We start from the raw sequence: 23,386 nt of genomic DNA, 5'->3' as shown, positions 1-23,386 counted from the left end.
TTACATTTCTTTGCTCCTTTGTCAGAGATTAGCTGTCCATTAAGCTTTGGGTTTATATCTGGGTTTTCTATTCTGTTCCATTGGTCTGTATGCCTGTTCTTGTTCCACTACCATGCAGTCTGAATTATTATGGCTTTATTGTACAGCTTGAAGTCTGGGAATGTGATACCTCCATTCCCTTCTTTCTTATTCAGAAGAGCCTTGGCTATTCGAGGATTTTTGTCGCTCCGTATGAATTTCATCAGTATTTTCTCTATTTTTTTGAAAAATGTCATTGAAAGTTTTATAGGAATAGCATTGAATCTAGAAGAGCTTCTGTATGGCAAAAGAGACACTACATAACACAAGCAGTCTGACTCCGACCCCACTGATTCAGAGAAAATTTTTGCACATAATATGAATGATAAAGGACTGATCACAATGTATACAAAGAGCTGATGAAACTCAATATATACAAAGTGAACAACCCCATCAAAAAATGGGCAGAAGAGCTATAGAGACAATTCTCCAAAGAGGAGATGCAGATGGCCAACAAGCATATGAAAAAATGTCCAGCATCACTTTTAATAAGGGAAATGCAAATTCAAACCACAATGAGATATCACCTTACACCAGTGAGAATGGCACATATTTAAAAAACAAGCAACAATAAATGTTGGGGAGGGTGTGGAGAACTCTCCTGCACTGCTGGTGGGAAATCAAGCCGATACAACCACTATGGAAAGCTGTGTAGAGGGTTTCTCAAACTGCTAAAAATAGAGCTTCCATATGACCCATCAATTCCACTCCTAGGTATATTCCCAAAGTATACAAAAACAGTAATTCAAAAAGACACCTGCACCCCGATGTTTTTTGCTGCTGTATTTACAATAGAGAAGATGTGGAATCAACCCAAATGCCCAAAAATAGGTGACTGGATCAAGAAGATGTGGTATATATACACAGTGGAAGCATGGATGGAAATGGAAAAGATCATGCTTAGTGAAATAAGCCAGAAAGAAAAAGAAAAATACTGGATGGTTTCACTCATAGTAGAAATGTAAGGGATCAGGGGAAATATAAAGTGAAAAAGAACATCAACTAACAGCTATAAATCAGAGACATTCTGTGGGGGAGGAGAAGGAAACCAGATAAAAATGTGAATGGGAAGAGCACATGGGACTGTGGTGATGGCACAGGGTGAAGTGGTGGTGGGAAGTCCCCGGAGATTACAACTGAGATGAAAATATGCACAAAATGAAGAATAATGTAAAAAAAAAAAAAAAAGGACTGAACCTTCCTCGTCCCACTGTAGCCAGTGCAGACTTTTTTTCTCAAAGCCTCGTACAGTGTATTACTATTGTTTATCGATTTTCCTCATAAGCTTCTTGCTGGCAAATAATCATTTCTCATTCATCTCTACTCTTCAGGCTCTGGCATAATGTATCCTACACAGTGGTGCCAAAAAAAAAAAAAAAGCTTAATAGTAGATGATTTTTTTCTTTAATTCAGCCAGTTATTTCAAAAGAATTAAATAATTTGGGGAACATCTTGACCGTTGACATTCACTGTATGTATGCGCAGCTGACTTTGCATGTGCAGTCTCAGGCTGCTGTGCGGATGCTAGAGCTCTTCTCTGGTGGCTCCCTCTTCTTAGTACTCTGTCTGAGATCCTACCTCTTTTCTCTTGGAACTCTGTTAGCCCAACTCAGTATGACACCTGTACTCTGCTAGGCCTACCACACCCTTGTTGCATCCAGGAAGTGCTTCCAGCAGACATCAAGGATGATTTGGGGCCTTTTTCATTTCACTTAGGAGTCACAGTCCAACGCTGACTTGTTGCACTGTGTGAAAAGAATTCTTTTGCACATTTTATCAAGTTTTCATATTGTTTATGGTAGGAGGACAGCTCTGGTCCCATTACCCTGTCATGGCTGGAAACTGCATATGGATTTTGTTGATCATGGAGTCAAATGGAAGCCATTACATGAAAAAAAAAAAAAAAACCTTTGCATTTCTTCATTTATTTCTGGATGTGTTGTTATGGGTATATATATTAGATACAGTGTTAGGAAAGGAGGATTCAAAGTTGGAAGATAGGACATTTGCCTCCAAAGATCTTACAACTTACAAAGTAGATTAACATATAAACAACTTGTTTTAAGTCAGTCAGTCTATGATAAAGGCTTGATTGAAGGAGCATGAAACAATATAAAGATCATGACTTTGAAGTTAGATAGACTCCATTTAACAGTTAACTTTATGACTTAATTGTGCTGTGTAGCTTCTTATAGCCTTACATTCCGCCAAATGTAGGTGACAGTGTTTTATAGGACTATTGAGAAGATTAACGTGAAATTCTTTTATAGAGCACTTGGCACGTAGGAGAAGCTCATTAAATGTTAGATTTTCTCCTCAGAATAAAAGTAGGAAGGAGGAACAGTTAATTATTACTGTAGAATTTTTCAGGGAGGGAATGGCTTTATATTTATGCCTTGGAGGTTGAATAAGACTTTGATACATGTTACATGGAATCCAAGGGTTTTTTTCCTACTTTTAAGGAACTTAAGGAGCAAGAACGGAAAGGAATAAATGGTGGGGAAATCTGCAAATTTACTTAAAGAAATTAACATGGTCCAGAGTTTTTAGGAAAACAGCTTGATTAAAAATTTTTTTTAGTAGTAGGAAAGTAAAAATAACGGAAAAAAAAGAACAAACAGAAAATCTAACCCATAGTAGAAGTATACTTCCTTAGGCCATTTCTACTTACTCCCATGACTAATAAATTCGGGAAGGCCTGTGGAAAATTCCTGTGGGCTGATATTTTCCTAACCACTACTCAAAACTACTCTAAGTTGATATTCTAAGCTGATCATTTTGTTAATATTAAATTCTAGAACATGTCCCCAAGTTTCCAAGAATTTGCTGAATTGTTTTTCTCGTTATCTGTTTCTTTGGATTACTTCTATTTTTTCTTTTTCATCCTATTAAAACCAATTCTCTAGGCTCTCTAATTGATTGATAATGTGAAAGTAGAAAGATTTTTCTTAGAGTTGGTATGTCTTTCTATGTTCATATTTAATAAGAATACTTGTCAAGGCTTAGTAAAATATACAAATAATATACTTTTTATATTGCTTTTGGTGGGAGATTCTAACCTTAAGCATTTTATTTCATTGTGGTTAAAATTTGTTCAAATGAGGTTTTAAAAAACTTGTTAATTTTTGCACTATGAATAATCAGATAGCTTCCTAGATTGACTTTGTGTAATTTCTTTTATGTGCTCTTTAGGCATCTTTTCTAATATTATTTTCATTTGCTTGTGAAGTTCTGGAGTATTGTAAGAAAAAATAAGACTCAGAGAGAAGAGTTATTCTGAGAAATAATAAAGACCAGAAGTGGGAAAAACAAAAATAATATATTTTCTTTGAAGTCTAATATCACTTTTAAAAAATTGTTTTTCCTCTGTTTCATATTTATCATTTGGAAATCTGTCCCTCTTCTCTGTGATATATTTTCATTAAATATTTTTCTTACATTGAGTCCATAAATTAAGGAGCATTTGCATATTTATAATAGTGAATCTTTTAATTCATGAAGATAATTTATATAATTAGTCCATTTTCAATACAGTTTCATTTCTAGAGCTCATGTACATCTGTTATATTCATGGGTTTTTAAATAGTTTTGGCAGTTGTTACTATAGAGTCAAATGGTTTCCTATTTTTATGTATAGCTTTTTGAGTCCAGCAAGCTTGGTTTATTTGCATATTAATGTAGTTTTCAGACTGTCTTGGATTTTTCAGAAAGAGAATCATATATGTAGCAGCAATGTTTATTTTCCTTTCCAAATCTCATACTTCTTTACTCTTGAATAGAAGAATAAAGACAATGGGATCTTGTTTCTAATGTAAAGAGTGTGCATTTAATGCATCATTTGAAAGTTTCTTTTGTTACTAGTTGAAACGTTGACATACATAGAGCCATTGAAAAATGGAGTCTGGGAAGCCACTGCAGAAAACCTACTTTGTTATCTGTGTAAAATGGGATAGACCCTAGGTCTCAGCAAAACTATCCACATCCTAAGAAACCATCTAACAAGAATATTCTGTTTGGAAGTTCTGACAAAAGTTGCCTATTATCCATTTTTACCTTGTGATTGTCCACCGGAGCATTTTATCATGTGACTCTTTCACCAGATCATACTTTACTTTCTTAAAAATACCATTGAGGCCCTCCCTGGTGGTGCAGCGGGTTAAAGCACTGCACTAAGAAGCTGAAACCACTTCCGCATGAGTTCGATTCCCTCCTGCCCCGGAGGTGACATCATGGTGTGGCAGACCCCTCCTGGCCCGCCCGCTGCTCCCCTCAGCAGTGTACTTCGTCGATCTGCCTGTTCTGCTCCCCACTCTGTCTCGGGCTCGCTGCCCTTGAGCCTCTGGCCTGTACCCCAGTTCTGTATGAATAAATAAATCTTTTTTTTTTTTTAAAAAATACCACTGACTTGTCTCTCTTTGGTGTCTCTTGCAGAGCAAGTCTCTGCTCCCTGAATTACATTCGTTGTTACCAAATAAATGCACTTTGCTTTTTTAATGACCTTCTGACTTCTTAAGTTAACATTGGGTTGGTGAATTTTCTTTTTTAAAGATTTTATTTATTTGTGCATACAGAACTGGGCTGCAGGCCAGACGTGCTGGGACAGTGAGAGGATTCACCAGAGATAGAGTGGGGAGCAGAACAGTTAGATTGATGAAGTACACAGCTGAGGGGAGCAGGGTGAGAGACAGAAGTCTGCCACGCCATGTGAGTCACCTCCCTGCCAGGCATCAAACTCGTGCTGCAGTGGCTGCAGATTGCTTCCTTGTGCTGCTCTTTAACCCATTGCACCAGCGTAGGGTCCTATGCACACGAAAATAGAAATCTTTCACACTAAAAATATGCTTTTGGCCCTCCCTGGTGGCACAGCAGGTTAAAGCACCACACTTAAGAAGATAAAAGCCACTTCTGCATGAGTTCGATTCCCGCCTGCCCTGGAGGTGACCACATGGCGCAGCAGACCTCTCTTGACCCGCCCGCTGCTCCCCTCAGCAGTGTACTTCGTCGATCTGCCTATTCTGCTCCTCACCTTGTCTCTGGTGAAGCCTCTCGCTGCCCCTGAGCCTCTGGACTGTACCCCAGTTCTGTATGCACAAATAAATCTTAAAAAAAAAATGCTTTCTTTGATTTTGTGCATGCAGATGACCAATCCCTTAGAGTATTCACCCCTTAATAGTTTGAGGTCTTGGGGTACCTTTAGTTTTTCTTGCTCACATATCAAGATAAATCATATGCGTTTTCTCTTTTATTCTATTTATGTGGTGAATATATTTATGGATTTTCTGGTGTTAAACTATTCTTGTATCTCCAAACAAGTACTAGTTGGTTATTTAAAGATAATATAGCTCCATATTTCTTTTAATATTTTGTTTAAGAATGCCATGAGATTTTTTAATTCTAATATTGTACTTTTCTAGAGCATATAAAATGAAATTGGTAGCTTTTGCTCATGTTCAATTAACTGGAAAAAATTGTATAACCTAAGATTTATCCCAGATTTTCAAAGTAAATGTGTATTGTCTTTAAATTAGAAAAAGATATACAATAATTATGAATGAGATGTTTTCACAACAGATTAAATGGATTATTTTGCCACAGTGATATTTTGTTCCCATGTGATAATTGGATTTTCTTCCTCTTGGCTTAAAAACTAAAGAGCTGACAGTTGTGAACTGGTTTGCTAAGTGATAGGAAGAAGCTTTGAAGCTTTAGGTATTTTACTTATTATATTTTTGAGGTGACACTGATTTACAACACCATGGATAATTTAGAGGTATAGAATCATATCCTTCAGGTATGTTACTATAATACATCTACCATGAAGGCATCCCTAGTCCTTCACCATGATACCTTATGCTCCTTCCCTATCTTTCTCTCCCCTCTCCCCCTCCCCTTATGATAGCCTCACTTTCTACAGTTAGATTTCCAGGATTATGATTGGCTTGGTTTTATCTGACCCTTTGATTTCTTTCTCTATATTCTACATATAAGTGACACCATTTTTTAGCTCCTGATTTATCTCACTTAGCATAATCTCTTCCATTTCATCCATACTGGCATAAGCGTCAAATGTTTATTTATTTTTGCTGAGCAGTCAGTCCATTTGTTTAAATATTACATCTTCCTAATATACTTATCTAACCTTGGCCATTTGGCTGTATCCATAGGTTGGCGATTCTGAAAGAACTGTAGTGTACATCGGAGTGTGTATGTCTCTTCAAATTAATATTTTTGCATTTTTCAAACAGGTGTTTGTGATTGGAAATACTAGATCGTATGACATATCTATTTTTAATATTTGGAGAAACTTCTGTACAGTTTCCATAGAGGCGGGGCCACTCTACATTCCCACCAGCAGTGTGGGAGGCTTCCTTTTTCTCCACATGCTCAACTACACTTGTTGTTTCTCTTCTGTTTGATACGGGCTGTCTTCTCAAGTGTGGGATAGTATCTCATTGGGATTTTGATTTGCATTTCCCTGGTGATAAGTGATGATTTTTTCTTGTGCTTTTTGGCCATCTGCATGTCTTCATTGGAGAAGAGTCTATCTAGCTTTGATGACTATTTTTATTTTTTTATTTATTTTATTTTATTTATTTGTGCATACAGAACTGGGGTACAGGCCAGAGACTTGGGACTGTGAGAGGCTTCACCAGAGACAGAGTTGGGAGCAGAACAGGCAGATTCACGAAGTACACTGCTGAGGGGAGCAGCGGGCCGGTCAGGAGAGGTCTGCCACGCCATGTGGTCACCTCCGGGTCAGGCGGGAATCAAACTCATGCGGAAGTGGCTTTGGCTTCTCAGTGCAGTGCTTTAACCCGCTGCGCCACCAGGGAGGGCCCAGACCATTTTTATTATTAATTTTGTTGAGTTGTATTAGTTTTTTGTACTTCTTGGGTACTAGTTCCTTATCAGATGTATGATGTCCAAATATTTTCTTCAATTCAGTAGTGTCTTTTTATTTCAGTGACAATTTCTTCTGCCATGCAGAAGTTTTTTCATGTGAAGTAGAAACAGTTGTTTATCTCTTTTGTTTTTCTTACTGTTGATGATGAATCCACCAAAGGTGTTACTGAAACCTATCTTGTGGAGTATTTGCTATGTTTTCTTCTATGTATTTTATGGTTTCAGGTTTACCTCCAAATCTTTTCTCCATTTTGAGTTAATTTGTGTTATGCTGTGAGATGGCGGTCTAGATCCTTTCTTTTGAATGACTATCCAGTTTTCTCAGTAACATTTATTGGAGAGGCGTTTCTTTTCCTGTGTATGATCTTGACTCTTTTGTGACAGATTAACTGCTCATATGTGAGTGGCTTTATTTCGGAGCTGTCAGTTCTATTTTATGGGTCTGTGTGTCAGCTTTTGTTTCAGCACCATCCTGAATGATGTCTGGGAATGTGGTACCACTGTTTCACCTGAGGTATCTTAATTTGTAAGGATTTATAGTGAAGAAAATAGTGGACAAATAGTGGCAGTAATACTTGCTGTATATTGCTAACTTGTCACCATTTCTCTTTATGTCTTTGTAATAATAACCTTATTCTTCATTTACTATAGTCTCCCATTTTAGCCTCTACCTAGCCCATATCAATAGTTCACTGTTGCAGTTACATGCCCTAGGTCCATTTGAGTAGTTCTTTCTTTTGCAACTCCCCTTTAAAAATCTATCACTTTTACCTTTAAATGTTATAGTTCATTTATTTTGATTTTTAATGGGATTTCTCTAAATAAGAAAAGCCATCTGCCTTGGTTTTAGGATTATGGTGTCTTTAATTATAGTGGAGATTTCATATTTTATTTATAGTAGACCTGAATTAATTCAGTCTTAACTTGCATTTCCTATGTGCTCTTGTCCTAGCAATAGGGGTACAGCAAAGGACACTATGGCTCTTGCCATTCCCTAGCTCTCAATGGAGACTGTAGTACAGGGGATAAGAGAATGGCATCGAAATGTAAAGAATGTGTTGAGAGGTCTGTCTTTAGAGGTTTAAATACCTGCTGTATAGTTTATCAACTTGTTACTTGACTTATCAATATTTCTATAAAGTAGAAATCATGACACTTTTTTCTGTCACTCTATTTTCTTATAATTTCCCTTATTCTTCAATGAACTTTTCACTTCTAAGACATTATAGTTTAGTTTTAGGTTTTTTTTTTATTCACAATAAAGTGAAATCCTGGGGGGCAATCACATTTTCTGGCTTATGCTTTTCTAACATCTAGTATCGAGCATGTTATATAATAGCTCCAGACAATGCTGTTTTTCTCCTATGGGCATTCTTCCTACTTATGTTCACATATCTCATTCTCATGCTTAATTGTCTTCTCAAGTATCACCTCAATAATAGAGTCTTTGCAAGAAAACCTCCTTCATAAAACAGCTTCTTTCCCTTTTTACTATTCTATTCTGTTTTTCTTCATAACAGTATGGTTTTTCCTCCCTCCCTCCCTCCCTCCCTTCTACTTTCTTCCTATCCTTCTATATATCATCTTATCATCTAATTTTTTTCTTTGTATTTTTTCATATAATTGTTGACTGTATTAATAAATAGGTAAAAAATTATTTTATAGGGTCACTATTAAAATAATTCAAGTGTTGCACTTCTATTGTGACTGATGCATGTAGACAATAAATGTTATCCACAATATGATGTATCCAGAATTTCTAATTTCTACAACATTTGCAAAATTAAGAATTACTATTTTGTAAAAGAGAAAAATGAGAGCCAACATGTTATCAAACTATGAAGAGGCTAACCTTTGATCTGATTTTTAATTTTTTAAGTTTGCTTGTCATACGCTGGGGGAAAAAGTTTCATAGAAGAGGGAACACCAGGAAAAGTGACATGAGTTATTGTCAGATGCACTTGTGGGAATTAGCTCCCAACTACGAAGAACATCAGCAAAGTATAACTGGGGATGCTCCAGCTGCCAACTTTGTGAGTAGAATACATGTAAGATACCTGTGCTGTCAGAATGGTATCAGTTATCACCTCTGGCCATAAAATCCTTAATTAAGGCTAATGTCTAAAGTAGCTCTTCAGATGCAGTAGCTGCATTACAGCTATTCAGCAGTATAAATGGATTGTGACTTCTATGTTGGGCTGCCCTGCTGTGGAACATAGCCTTCATTGTAGAAAGTTCTATTGGACAGCATTGTTATAATGGCCAGCTCAGGAATAGGTAGAGGACTCGAGCAAAACATTTACCAAGAAGAAAAGTAAAAAGACCTTAAAGTTTCCCAAATTACAAATGATTTAAAAAGCAGAGTAGGAAACAGTTACTGGAAATTTTAATCTAATCAAGCTTTCAAGGCTGGTAAGTCTTTTGTTTTTCTTTGTAGATGAAAACTTCAGTTTATTTGACTTGGGTAGGAATACAAAGCTAAAGGCTTTAGGACTCTTGTGAAATCACTCTATGACTATAGATTAAAAATCACCTAATACACTCCTCCTATCCCCAATTAGCTTGGCATTCTAAGCACACAGTCAAACTTGGGATTGTCAGTCTGATCTTTGTTCTGAAATAGACTGATCCCTTAATATCACTCAACTGTCCTCTTCATTACTGCAGAAGTTTACCTAATACTATCTACTGATATGATCATCCTCATCTTTGCGTATCCTGACTCATCTCACTTATAAAAACTTTACATGAATCACCAAAATATCCTCTGTGGCTGGCTTCATTACTGCAGATACAGAAATAAGAGTGCAGACTGATTTGTTCATTATCATATAATCAGGAGATGACAGAGTTAGGATGCAGTCTCAGATTTCTGACCCAAAGTCAAGCACTCCTCAAATCACTTTTATGGTAAAGATACCTCTCTTTAGCTAGGACAAAATTAATTTAAAACTCTTCAGACTAAAGTGACAAAAGTTCAGATGACAGAACTTAGTGATGTGACTGTTTGGGAGCAAGAGGTTGATCTGAAAGTCATTGGATATCACCTACATCTCTTCCTTAGAGTATTAAGAGTGGCATGATAAAAACAATCTGCTGAAACTTGTAATTAACTTGATTTGTTCTACTGAGGAGCAGGTGTGTGAGAGATTATGTTTGATGTGGGGAGTCTGATGAAGTATAATAGGTGATGACCCTTTTTAAAAACTCATTTATTAAAACTCATAATTAAAAAATTGAGGCAACATTAGTTTACAACACTATAGGTTTCAGGTATACAGTTTCTCTTCTCAACACCTGTATATATCATACTCCACCCACCACAAATGTCTAGACACCACCCCCCACCAACCATTCAGCATCTAACTTCCTTCTCCCCCCAACCTTTTTCCATCTGGTATTCACCATCTGTTCTCAATGCCTAAGCATTTGTGTTTATTTTTGCTTTGTTTGTTCATTTGCTTTCCCCCCATACATAGCCCACAATCAGAGAAAGCATACAGTGTTCATCTTTTTCCTTCTGACTTATGGCACTCTGTACTTCAAGCAATGTTACTTCAAGCTCTTTCTATGTTGTTACAAGTGGCATTGTGTCATCTTTTTCACGACCAAGTAGTATTTCATTGTTTTTATATAGCAAGTCTTTATTCATCTATCTATTGTCATTAGACACTTGGCTTGTTTCCAAACTTGGCTATTGTGAATAATAATGCTGCAGTGAATATGGGGGTTCAAATATCTTTTGAATTCAGTGTTTTTATGATCTTTGGGTAGATAATCAGATGAGTTACAACTGGATCTTTTAATATATTTTTAAAATATTTTGAGGAACCTTCATATTATTTTCCATAGGGACTGTATCAAATTACACTTTCACCAACACTGCACAACAGTCTGGTTTTCCCCCACATCCTTGACAACACTTATTATTTTTTTACTTTTTACTTTTTTATAATAATCATTTTAGTGGATGTCAGGTGAAATCTAATTGTGGTTTTGATTAGTCTACCCATAATAATAAGTGATGTTAAACACTTTTTCATATGTCATCTTTATAATCTGTACATCATCTTTCATGAAATGCCTATTTAGAGACTCTATCCATTTTTAATTAGATTGTGAATCTGTCTGTCTGTCCATCGATTGATTGATCTGTTTGTGGTTGAGTTGTTCATATATTTGGATATTAATCCTTTGCTGGTATGTGGATTGAAAATATCTTCTCCCACTCAGTAGGTTGCTTTTAGTTTTTAATGATGGTTTCTCTTGCTGTGCAGAGGGTTTTTTTTTTTTTTTATATAGTCCCATTTGTTAATATGCCCTTGTTTCTCTTGAGACAGATCTACAAAGGCATCACTAAGCTCTCTGTCACAGAACTTATAACCTATTTTTTTCGATGCATTTCATTATTTGAGGTCTTATGTTCAAGTCTTTAATCCATTTGAGTTAATTTTAGTATACAATGTAAGATATTGGTCAGATTTAATTTTTTTTTTAAGATTTATTTATTTGTACATACAGAACTCTGGTTCTGGCCAGAGGCTCAGGGACGGCGAGAGGCTTCACCAGAGACAGAATGGGGAACAGAATAGGCAGATCGATGAAGTACACTGCTGAGGGGAGCAGCGGGCGGGTCAGGAAAGATCTGCCACACCATGTGGTCACCTCCAGGGAAGGTGGGAATCGAACTCATGCGGAAGTGGCTTTAGTTTCTCAGTGCTGTGCTTTAACCTGCTGCGCCACCAGGGAGGGCCCAGATTTAATTATTTTTTATGTATTTATCCAGTTTTTCCAGTACTATTGAGGAGGCTTTTTTTTTTTTTTTAAAGATTTATTTACTTATGCATACAGGGTGCAGGTGAGGTGAGAGGATTTACCAGAGACAGAGTAGGGAGCAGAACAGGTAGACTGACAAAGTACATTGCTGAGGGGAGCAGTGGGAGAGGCAGGAGAGGCTGTGGTGCCATGTTAGCACCTCCCTGGCTGGGGATCGAACTTGTGGTGAAGCAGTTTTGTCTGTCTTCACGGTGCTGAGCTTTAACCCATTGCACCACCATGGAGGGCTCTGAGGAGACTTTCTACATGAGATGGTCTTGACTCTTGTCATAAATTAGATATCCAGATATGTAAGGCTTATTTTGAGTCTCTTGATTCTATTCCACTGATCTATGTGTCTCTTTTTATTTGTAAGTGATTTTATATCACTGTTATGCTGGTCTTATAAAAGGAGTTAGGAAGCCTTCCTTCTTTTTCAATTTTTTTGGAAGAGTTAAGGAGTGGGTATTAGATTTTCTTTGAGTGTTTGGTGGAATTAGCCAGGTATGCTATCTTGTCCTGGACTTTTGTTTTTGGGAAGGTTTTCAATTACTGTTAAGATTTCACTAGTTGTGATTGGTGTGTTGGATTTTCTGATTACTCAGTTTTGGGGTATTGTACAATTCAAGGAATTATTCATTTCCTCTATTAATTTGGCCTTAACGTTAAAAAAATTGTATTTCTTTGTCTTTAGTTGAATTTTTGACAAAAGTAATGTAGAGGGTCATGTACAACAGTAAAAATAACAGATGACTTAAAATAATAATAATATTCTAGGGATTTCCAGAAGTTAAGGATATAACTTGACTGGCTGTGACTTTTTAGTGGATTGGATTGATTATTTTCTCAATGTCTGCTTTAACTAATTCAACATGGCAACTTGTTACTATAAACATGACATGCTTTAGCTACTAGTAATCAATTCATGTCTATTCTCAGTACATAAAGAAGGCTGTCATAAACCAATAGTTATTATTTTTCACTTATTTAAACTTTATTTCCTTTTATATACCTAAGCAAAATCAATAAAATGCTTTCATAAATATGAGTTCATTTCCCCGCTCCTATACACATTCCAGTTTCTAAGGGCTTTCTGATTTACAGGCTCTCAAAAATCTTTTGCTTTCCAATTTGAACTTAAGTAATTAAATTCCTAATTTGGAACTTAAACTTGAAAACTTGTGTGTTTGGTTTGGCATTATTTGGACATTTTATTTTAAATGAGATCATGTAGCTTTGGTAATAGGTGATCATGGAAGTATTTGCTGAGCAGCATCTTTGTAACTTTGAGGATGCTGGAAGACAACTTGACAGTTGATTATGATTATGATTCTCCTTGACAGTCACTTTAACTACTGTTAGGTACTGGCTGTACCAGTTCCAATTAAAACAACTGAACTCTAAACCATTATTTTTTCTGATTAAGAATTTTATTTATATGTTTAGGAGCACAGAGGTACAACCTGTTAACAGCTGTAAATTTGGTTGATTAAGCTATGTGTAGACAAATTTACTAGGGAGAACTGGTCCCTAAAATTCCAGTTCACTTACATATGAAAGTAGTCTGGCATTTCTTAGCCATTTCCATCATTTCCTGCCAAAAAAATAAATATTTTCTTGCAAAATATGAACACTAAGGGTTAGAAGTGTTTAGTGCTTTATCAATTACACTAGGCTGTCATGAATCTCAGTAAACAAACATGGTTTTATCTGTGTAGATGCCTAGAGAGGCACATAGACCCTAGAGAGATCATTTATTTCAGACAGTATTCCTGAACTTCTCAAAGTAGGTGAATGTCAATTTTGAGTAAACATAGTGGAAATTATAGATGTTTGGGTCTCCATTTTTACTTAACAACAGTTGAGGCAACCTTGCACTTTTAGCTGATTATGACAGAACCAGATATGATGTTTTCTTAATTTAGTATAACTTTATGTGCAGTTAATACTTATCACAAATATTAGTTTATTATTTTAAACTTGAAATAGTCAACATTCCCTAGAGTAGCCTGTTAACCCACAGCACATCTTTGTAGTACCTGTAAGGTAAGTGTGGTTTAGTATTTTTAGAGGATTATAACAAAAATCAAAGAACTTGAAATAAACACTACATATAATGTTCAAAGACTAAAATTTTTATTATTTGACAGTTTAAGAAAACATTTTCCAACCATGGTCTGTATTAGTAATAGTCATGTGGATGATTGATTACAAGGATCCAAAGAGTACCAGAGTACCATTTAATCACCAAAGATGAAAATATATATTTAATATTTAGGTATCTTGTTTTTTTTTTTGTATGTTATATATAAAATAGAGGCAATACTTTTATTCTTCTAGACTGTTAGAAACTTTAAGTTAGATCTTTTTAGTGACCTGCAGATGGAAGACAAGAACTATTAGCTGTTGCTGTTCTAAATTGGATGCCTTACAGTATTTTGCTTTGTTTTATGAACTTCTCTTCCATTTTATCTCTTAGTTACATTTTGGAAGCGACTTTAAAATTTTAATTTGAGTGAAATGCAAGTCTTAAGTGTGGCAGTTTTATTATTACTGTTGTATTTGTGTGTAACAAATTTCCCCAAAATTTAGTGGCATAAAGAATCAGTTATTCTCGTAGATTTTCTTTTTTCCACAATGTCTGAGGCTAGAAAACTTATAGACTAGGAGCTGAAGTCTTATTTATTTACATGCCTGGCAGTTGTTGCTGGCTCTTAGCAGGAGGACTCCATTTCCTCTCCACATATGACTCTTTATGTGATCTTTCCAAATGCACTGGGCTTCTTCAGTGAGTTGTCTGGATTCCCAAGATCATACATTCCAAGAGGAGTTAGACAGAAGTTGTCTGTTTTCTGTGAGATAGCCTTGGACATCACAGAGCATCACTTCTGGCCTGCTCTGTTGTCGGAATGCTTTCTAGTTCACTTAAGTTCAAATAGGGAAAATTGGATTACATGTTCTGATGGGGACTGCCAGGGCTCTGGAACAGCATTACTACTAGGAAATATGACTGAATACATACTTTGGAAATGTAATTTACCACAAATATAGCACTTTATTTAATCATTTTTATAGCACTTAATCTATATGTAAGTACCATTTTAAGTACTTTAGGAATATTAAGAGTTACCTTAAAGTTTTATGCATGAGTAAATGGAATGAGAATATTGGATTAACTGTAATACAACTTTTTCAAACCTTGATAGATAGCAAAGAAGGTAGAGTGATTTTTTTTGTGTGTGTTTGTTTTGCATAGTGTTATTTATTTAAACATTTAAAGGTATTCCAAATGCATATTTCTATTTCTTGTATTTAGGATGGACTTAAGAGAGTACTGTTTCTAATAAGTAATTTTTTAAATGAATAAAATACTCAGGTCTCCAAGATTCCATCTGTGTGTTGGGGTTTGGTAAATAAGTCAGAATTTTTTCATAAAGCAGTGTCCAAATGAATTAGTTATGAATAATGTCCACTGAATAACTTTTAGGTTAATGTACCAAACTTGACTGATAAATTGATTTGGTATAGCCTTTTTGAAAATAAATGGAATATCTTGGTCTTATCCAATGACTTATCTTTTTTTTCTTTTATTGGTATTGACATCATAAGCCTTTATTGGTAGGCTCTTTTCATCCCTATTGCCATAAAGGTATTTTGCTTTCCCCTCCCTTTTTTTTTCCTTTCTTTTTTCAGTGACTGTGAATAATATTTGCTGGACATATCTCAAGGCCTGTTTCCTCTTATAGCACCTGTTAATTCTGTCTGAGAGTTAGCTGTTTCTGACTAAGTTGCTTAGACTTGGTGCTTTTTTTTTTTTTTTGAAGATTTATTTATTTATTCATACAGAACTGAGATACAAGCCAGAGGTGCAGGGGTGGTGAGAGGTTTCACCAAAGACAGAGTGGGGAGCAGAACAGGCCAATCGACAAAGTACACTGCTGAGGGGAGCAGCGGGCAGGTCAGGAGAGGTCTGCTGCACCATGTGGATCACCTCCTAGGCAGGTGGGGATCAAACTCTTGCTGAAGTGGCTTTAGCTTCTTATTGCTGTGCTTTAAACTGCTGGGCCACCAGGGAGGGCCCTCAAGGAAATTTTAATTACTGAAACAACCATTAAAGGTATTTGGTTTTCTCTGAACCAAAATAGTTTAGAGAAGTAGGCCACCATTAGATTGTAAAGGAGCCTTGCAAAGGAACAGAAAAGAAGCAAATAAAGATTAGGGAATGAAGTAATGACTCAATGCAGCAGTTTTTCAGAAGTTTTAAATGACTGACAAGAATTCAAATGGGAAGATGGTTGAGAATTGGTCATGTTTTCTTATTTACCAATTTCTGTTGGTATGCTTTTTACATTCTCTGTGGCTAACACTAAGAGGACCAAATCTAAGAGATAACTATCCCCTGAGCTACTGTCCCCCTCACAGCACCTGAGAAGGTGCTCCTCATTTTCCACTTAGATGATGGTCATCCTCCTAAGTCCCACCTCCCCCTACTGCTTTCAGACTCTCATTTCTTCACCTGCTGTAAAATCCTCTATTCCTCTAGGATACTTTTGCTATGTAACTAAATCAGCTGTTGGAAGGAAAATGATTTAAAGGTAATTGTTAATATAATTAGTGAAGATTAGGTTGATTGTATGTGACAACAAAAGAGATGTCTGTCTTATCTCTCCCTATATTGTCGTATGTTGCCTCCCATTTTAGATGGTGGCCAAAGGTGCAACCTAGTCAATGTTAGAGCTAGAAGAAGGAGAGAAGAATAATACTGTGTCCCTTCTGTTTAAAGACACTTCTGGGAAGTATGCATATGTACATAGTGCTTCTTTGGTCAATATGTATTTAATTACGTGGTCACAACTAACTTTCAAGAGTGACGTCTAGACAATACTCTCTTTTGGTTGGGCATCAAAGAACCTGTCTAGGAATTGGAGTTTATACTTCTATATAAGAGAAAGAAATGGGCAATGGAGGGCAGTGAACTATGAATGGTATAGTATTCATTTTTATTTTTTAGTGTTACAATATATATTAGTGAATTGGTAACATATTGGCCTTTTAAAAAATTCTAAAATAAATGGGAATTTTGAGTTAAGTTTACTCATGGAGTGTGTTCTAATTCGTTCAGATCCAAACAAGATAATTAGCTTGACCCCTAGTTTTTCTTCTGCCTTCTTAATGTTTGCACTTTCTGTGTCTTCAAGGAAATAATTTAAAATTATTTAAACAATTGCAGTAAAATGCAGCTCTTTTTAGAAAAAGTCATAATGTCTAGAGGACTAAAGAAAAGAAAAACCACTTATATCATTAATCTTTTTGGTGTGTATTTACTCAGACATTTTGTGTGTTCACATGTAAAAATTCATCAATTTCCAGCAATGGCACAGAATTTAAATTTCAGGAGATCAAAAAATTTTGGAGGTGTGGAGATGATTGTACAACTGTGTGAATGTAGTTAAAACACTGAACTGTCTACTTGAAAATGGTTAAAATGGTAAATTTTATACTTTGTATATTTTATCATAGCAAAAAGAATATTGTTTACAAAAGTGAGGTCATATTCAATGTATTATTTTATAGCCTGCTTTTAAAACTCAACAATGAAGAGAGAACACCTTTCCACATAAATAAATACATTTTTGCACTATGACTTTTGTGGCTGAACATTTATTTTATCCTTTGGATGTGCCACCTTTTATTGAGGAAAGCATTTAAGCAAATAAAAGAGAGCTAGCCCTTTCCTTTTTAAGTGGATTCACAGAGAGCTTTGTGATCCATGGCAGAGAACGTGGGGAAATAACCAGATGGTGGAAACTGAAACCCCCCTGGGTCCCTAAACTGTGTCTGCCTTGTTCAAATGACTTTCTAAATAAACTGCTTTACTGTTCTGATGTCAACATGGCAACTTTGCTTTTTTTTTCCAAGTAAAAATTTTTTTTGTTTGTCTGAAAGGATGTTTATTCCAGACTACTGGTTCTCTTGGTTTTTTTCCCAACCAAGTTAATGTCCTATTAGAGGAATTGGGGCAAAAGAGAAGCATAAATTGAGAACATCACACTTTGAGAACTGGTTCCTTTCACACGGGAATCAGCATGATGGCAGCATGTCAGACATGTCACCCCTCTCAGGACGGTTCCCTCTTGGCTGGAGGTCTGGCTCTCCCCTGAGATGCTGTTACTCCTACAGTCCTTCTGAGGGCACCCACGCCATTTTGCTGTACCTTCATTACCCAAGATTATCGTCCTCTTAAGTCCCACCAGACCATAATTAGGCCATCATTTTTTTTTTTCTCTTGCTGGAAAATCCTCTGCTATGTTGAGACTACTTTTGCTACCTAACTAAATCAACTATTATTTCTTTTCTGTTCTGTCATTGTTCTCCAACTTGTTCCCCCCCATTTCTCTCTTTGTGTTCTTATACTTGGACTGCTATTTGTCGCAGTATTCTCACAGAACCCTTATCTCTGTTTTTATTTTTATTTTAATTTTTTAAAAAAGATTTATTTATTTGTGCATACAGAACTGGAGTACAGGCCAGAGTCTCTGACTTCACCAGAGACAGAGTCGGGAGCAGAACAGGCAGATCGACGAAGTACACTGCTGAGGAGAGCAGCGGGCGGGTCAGGAGAGGTCTGCCACGCCATGTGGTCGCCTCCGGGGCAGGCGGGAATTGAACTTATGCGGAAGTGGTTTCAGCTTCTTAGTGCAGTGCTTTAACCCGCTGCGCCACCAGGGAGGGCCAATCTCTGTTTTTTAAAACACATCGTTGTGTGTGTTTTAAAAATCCTGTTGCTATTACTTTTAAATAAGCTACTCCAGGAAAATGGGGTTAGAGGAAGAGTGAGATGAGGAAGGGAAGCCTCAGTTCTTTCAAAAATTTAGATATTCTTCTTTGTTGCTACTTTTGACCCAGTTTTCACCTCTCTTTTGAAATTTGGATGCTTTCCTTGCTGGCTATAATTTATTTATCTTGCCAGCTTACACACCCAATCTTCAGCTTTATGAATGTTTGCAATTATATAGTGCAAGTTCTACCCTGTCCTTTCTATTCATTTTAGATTATGAGGACTGTAATGCTAACTTTTCACTGATCAACTTACGAGAACTCTTTCTCCCCATTTTCACCTTGCCTGGTGAATTTGCAATTGTGGGTGGGTGAGCTTTGTCTGTAGTTGGCACCTAGACTGCTGAGTTCAGTCGGAAAAAAAATAGAGCACGGAAGATTAATGTCGCTATAAATATATGGGAACCCAACTCTTCTGTCCTTCCAGCATTATCCAGACATCTTGTTGCAGTCCCTAAATATCTCTTCCGTTTTCCATGACAATGTGCTTCACATGGGATTCTTGCTCTAGTCTCTGCTTATGTCCACTGCTGCACACTGACGTTGCCCTAAGCACCTCAGGTAAAGTAGTTCTCACTGAGCTGTCCCAGCCCCGTTACTCTGTTATTTTCCTTCATTACAGTGGCACAATTTGAAATTATTTTATTTTCTGTTGATTTTATGTGCGTTCCTACAGTCCCGTAAGGATGTGATCCATGTAAAGAACACATGACTAGGAACTTAACGTTTTTTTTTTTTTTTAATAAACCCACAGTGTCTAGAGTGGTACCCAATATATAATAGGCACTCAAAAATTTTTGCTTAATGAATGACTAACAACTTATTTCTTATTCTTCTCAAACATCTTAATCATTCATTCTGTCTTGATACTCAGCAAATCAAGGAAAAACAGAAATCTTTAGATGAAAAGAAAGCTCCTTCCTCATCTGCCATAAAAGTATAAACTTTCCTGTGTGGTTATTTTTTCTCTGTCCCTTTTGTTATGAAAAAAGATTTTCGTTTATTTCCTAAAATCTGGGTCCTGTCCTCTTTAGCCTTAGCGGGATGTTTATTTTTTTCTAATCACGTCTCTTTCCTTAATCCTGCACATAGTCTACTGATTATGGTGTGGACTTTGTAATCAGACATAGTTGGATTCAAATTTTAAATCTTGTGACTGTGAAATCTTGGGCAAATTATGTAATGTCTCTCAGTCTCGGCTTTTCATGTTTTAGTTGGGGATAATAATACCTATGTCATCAGATTGTTGAAGATCAAGAGGGGAAATACCTGTAAATTGCTAAGCAGTACGGCTCAAACCTAGTAAGCAGTGAGCAGGGCCCCTGCGTTGTTATTACCCTCTTTTCAGTTGTAAGCTTACCTAAGTCCATCTTTAAAAACTGTTCAATGACATATTTAACACTCTCTTTGCCATCACTATTTTGCACTTTTTCCTTCCTACTCACTTTGAATCCCCTAAAGTCAGACTTCTAATCTTACTGCTTTCTCATTCATCCCTCTCCAATTCTGTTCTGCTTGTGGTGACTTCATCTCCCAGTCAAGTAGGAAACCCGGGAGACACCCTTGTCTCCTTCACCATATTCTGCCACCAAGCTAACTTCTGATGATTCTACTTCCTAAGTATTTCCTGAATTTTTCCACCTTTCTTTTTCTTCGTATGTCACCATTCCAGTATAAGGAGTTATTCTCTCTGATAGGGTTGTGTAGTCACCTTTTATTATTCCATATTCCACACTGTAGGTAGGTGATGTTCTAAGCACTATAAAGCTCGAAGTATTATTTCCCTTTCTAAACATGCCAGTGACTTAGTGCCCTTAGCACAGAGCGTTTCTTGACTGGGCCCTGCTTATCTCTTCAACTTCCTCTTGTACTTCTGTTATCTTTGTTATGAAAAAAGATTTTCTATTGATTTTTTTTTTCTATTTTATTCAGTGCTCTCTTGTCTCTGAGTTCTGCATCTTTCATCAACTCTATATTTTCTGGTCTCAATCTAAATTTTACTTCTTCTATAGGGACCTGCAGGTTTGGCGTCCTTGTTCCATGTAACTCATTATAGTGTTTGTTCCTCGTCTCATTTTTGTGCATCAGTATATTCCCTGGGACACTGCCTAACTATAGAAGACACTCAGTAAAATTTTGTTACACGTTGCTGAATAATTAATCCCGTAAGAAGAAAAGATTAGGGCTGAGAGCTGCATATGGTATTTCTGTATTTAGCTTTGAATATTTCTTTAAACATAAGTAAAAGTGGAAAATAATAAGACTGCATTTCAACACATGCTCTTATTTTTCTGTCCTCACACATTTCCTTATTTAAAAGTCTTTTAATATTTGTTTTTACTCTGCACTACAAACATCATTTTTTTTTCCCCAGTTGGATGCTTTGGGGTGTAAAATGCCACTTAACATCAACACTTACGCCAACTTTCATTCAGTCTTCCAACTATATTTGGATGACATTTCCACGGATAATTTTGTGAAGTTTTTCAACTAGACGTAGAGTTTAAATTGTGTAGTTTTGGCAGCTCTGGTCTCAGGACTGCTCTCCTGTGTCTATGCGGCATCTCATTTCACAAACCTACCCCTACAAAGGCAGCTCTTTCAGCCCTGTGTGTCTGTGCAGTTGTCTTCTTCTTTCCTTTATTATTATTATTTTTTAAAATAAATCTGTCCTTGTTGGATATAATAAGTAAATAAATGAACAAACAATCACAAAGTAAATAAGTCATGCAGTCTTCAATTTGGCATAACCTACAAGATAATGAAGTTCATTGAGCTGTCTTATTCTCCAGGAAGCGATTGATAAACAGAAAACATGAGGTGGGCAGAGGCTGTAACAGACTTTCTTGGTCCCTCAAAGTCCCTCCCAGGCTACTATACACAAGAGACTGTTCAGGGGGAACCTGTAGATGGATTAATGGTCATCTTCACAGTTACTATTGGGCTGAATCATCCCAGACAGGGAAAACTGAATGCTCTGGAAAAATCTGCTTGAATAGCACTTGCCAGCTAAGAAGCATTTTCTTCAAATTTATTTATGAAACTTTTATTATGGGAGATAGTTGATACTGATTGTTTAATTGTGTTGTTACTAAGAGAAAAGTCATTTTGTTTTCTAAATATGAGATAAAGGTGATCACTCCATACTAGTTTTCCTTTTGTTGTTAACTTGAACATTACTTGACTCTTTGACAATGTAGTTTGAGGGAGATTTTGTTCATTTTTTACTACATCTTGAATCAGAAGTATAGTTAGGAATATAGGAAAATCTTCAAATTACTGGACATTTCATCCCACTGAGTTTGTCAGAATTTTTTTCTGAATCAGAACAATTGAGAGTTTTGTTTCTAAATCAATAATGACTATTTACCTTCTTATTTCTATAACAAGAATATTAGGAAAATAGTTTATCACCAAATAGAGCCAGTGAAATTTTGGATTTTTTTGTGCACGGTTTCAGGCAGACCCAGATATCACTTCTCACCAAAAAGGTAAATGTGTTGTTTTTGAGTCCTCCAGGGGTAGGTACTCTAGGCAGTAAGGAAAAATTTCCTGAGGGAGGAGGAAAAAGCCATTTTGTTTTTTCCCCAGATTCTCTTCTGGCAGTGTCTGCCTGCAGAGAAAACGGAAGACTCATCTGAAGTGAGGGTTCTGCAGGTGGCTGATTAGACAAGTTTCTAGGTCTGAGGTGAGGTACCACCATGGACCTTGGACTTCCAGCTGAAGCAAAAAAAGGATCTGACTGAATGGAATGTCCGTTAAGCCTCCAAAGTGAAGAGTGTTCTAAGTCTACACTGCTTCCTGCCTGCAGTGTGAGCTCTGGCTCAGCTGAACTCTGATAATGTAATTATTTAATTCTTTTTCTTTATATAAATTAAATTGTGGCAAGTTTATACTCAGGGATTTCATAGTTTAATCTCTTACTGCCAGAGTCTGCTTTTTTCCTTTTACTTTTCTTCTACTTTTTAAAGATTAATTAAGGTTTGTCGGGTTTTAATTATTTGCACGTGAACTATTTTTATTTTATATAATGCTGAGCTACACTGAATATATCAACTAATACAAAGAAAAATAATTCAGATCTTTAAAAAGTGAAGATTTTCTCACAAATTCATAGGTAGTGAGTTACATTCTTGGGTGGGATATGAAAACAAAATATATCATTAACCTTCCCTGGTTGACTAATATATAAGAAGGCTCAGTCCATTATTGTTTTACAACTAAAGTAGTCCAGAAGTACATTTTGCCGCCACTTATTTCAATGGGAAAACTCACCAAGAGTTAAGGAACAACAGTCGGAACAGGTTCCTCAGTTCCCATTTCCTTAAGCTTGATTATAGCAGGAAGAGTTGGGGCAGCAGGAGCTGCTGGGCCTGTGGTAGATGCTGTGTGGGCCTTTCTCTGACAGTATGGAAAACACTGTACCCCAGGGAGAGGCCCCATGGCACACTGGAAAGAATACAGATCTCTGAAGCAAGATGGACTTGGGCTCAAGCCTCGCCCTGCATTTTACTTTAGTCTTAAGCAAACCACATTTTCTAGTGCTCACAGAGGTTAAATGAGTTTGGAATTGAGAGGGAGGCAAACATGACATATTATGATCTGATTCATTTGGTGGAGCTATGCTTCCTGTTTTACACATAAAAAGATAGACACAATCTTCAAAGTTCTATTACTATTGTTGCTCTATTGTTTCTGACCTTGATATCAATTTATTAATAACATGGACTAAGATTTATAATGAAACAGTGCC

The 23,386-nt window shown here is 36.4% G+C and overlaps 1 protein-coding gene across 1 annotated transcript in view; it reads left to right on the top strand.

Moving 5' to 3' along the window:
- The window catches only part of RAD51B (RAD51 paralog B), a 505,595-nt gene that overhangs the window by 97,278 nt on the left and 384,931 nt on the right, over positions 1–23,386 (top strand). The window lies entirely within an intron of this gene.

Source organism: Condylura cristata, unplaced genomic scaffold (genome assembly GCF_000260355.1).
Source record: "Condylura cristata isolate star-nosed mole 26May11 unplaced genomic scaffold, ConCri1.0 scaffold00013, whole genome shotgun sequence".
Lineage (NCBI taxonomy): Eukaryota > Metazoa > Chordata > Mammalia > Eulipotyphla > Talpidae > Condylura > Condylura cristata.
This window is presented reverse-complemented; position numbering and strand designations above follow the sequence as displayed.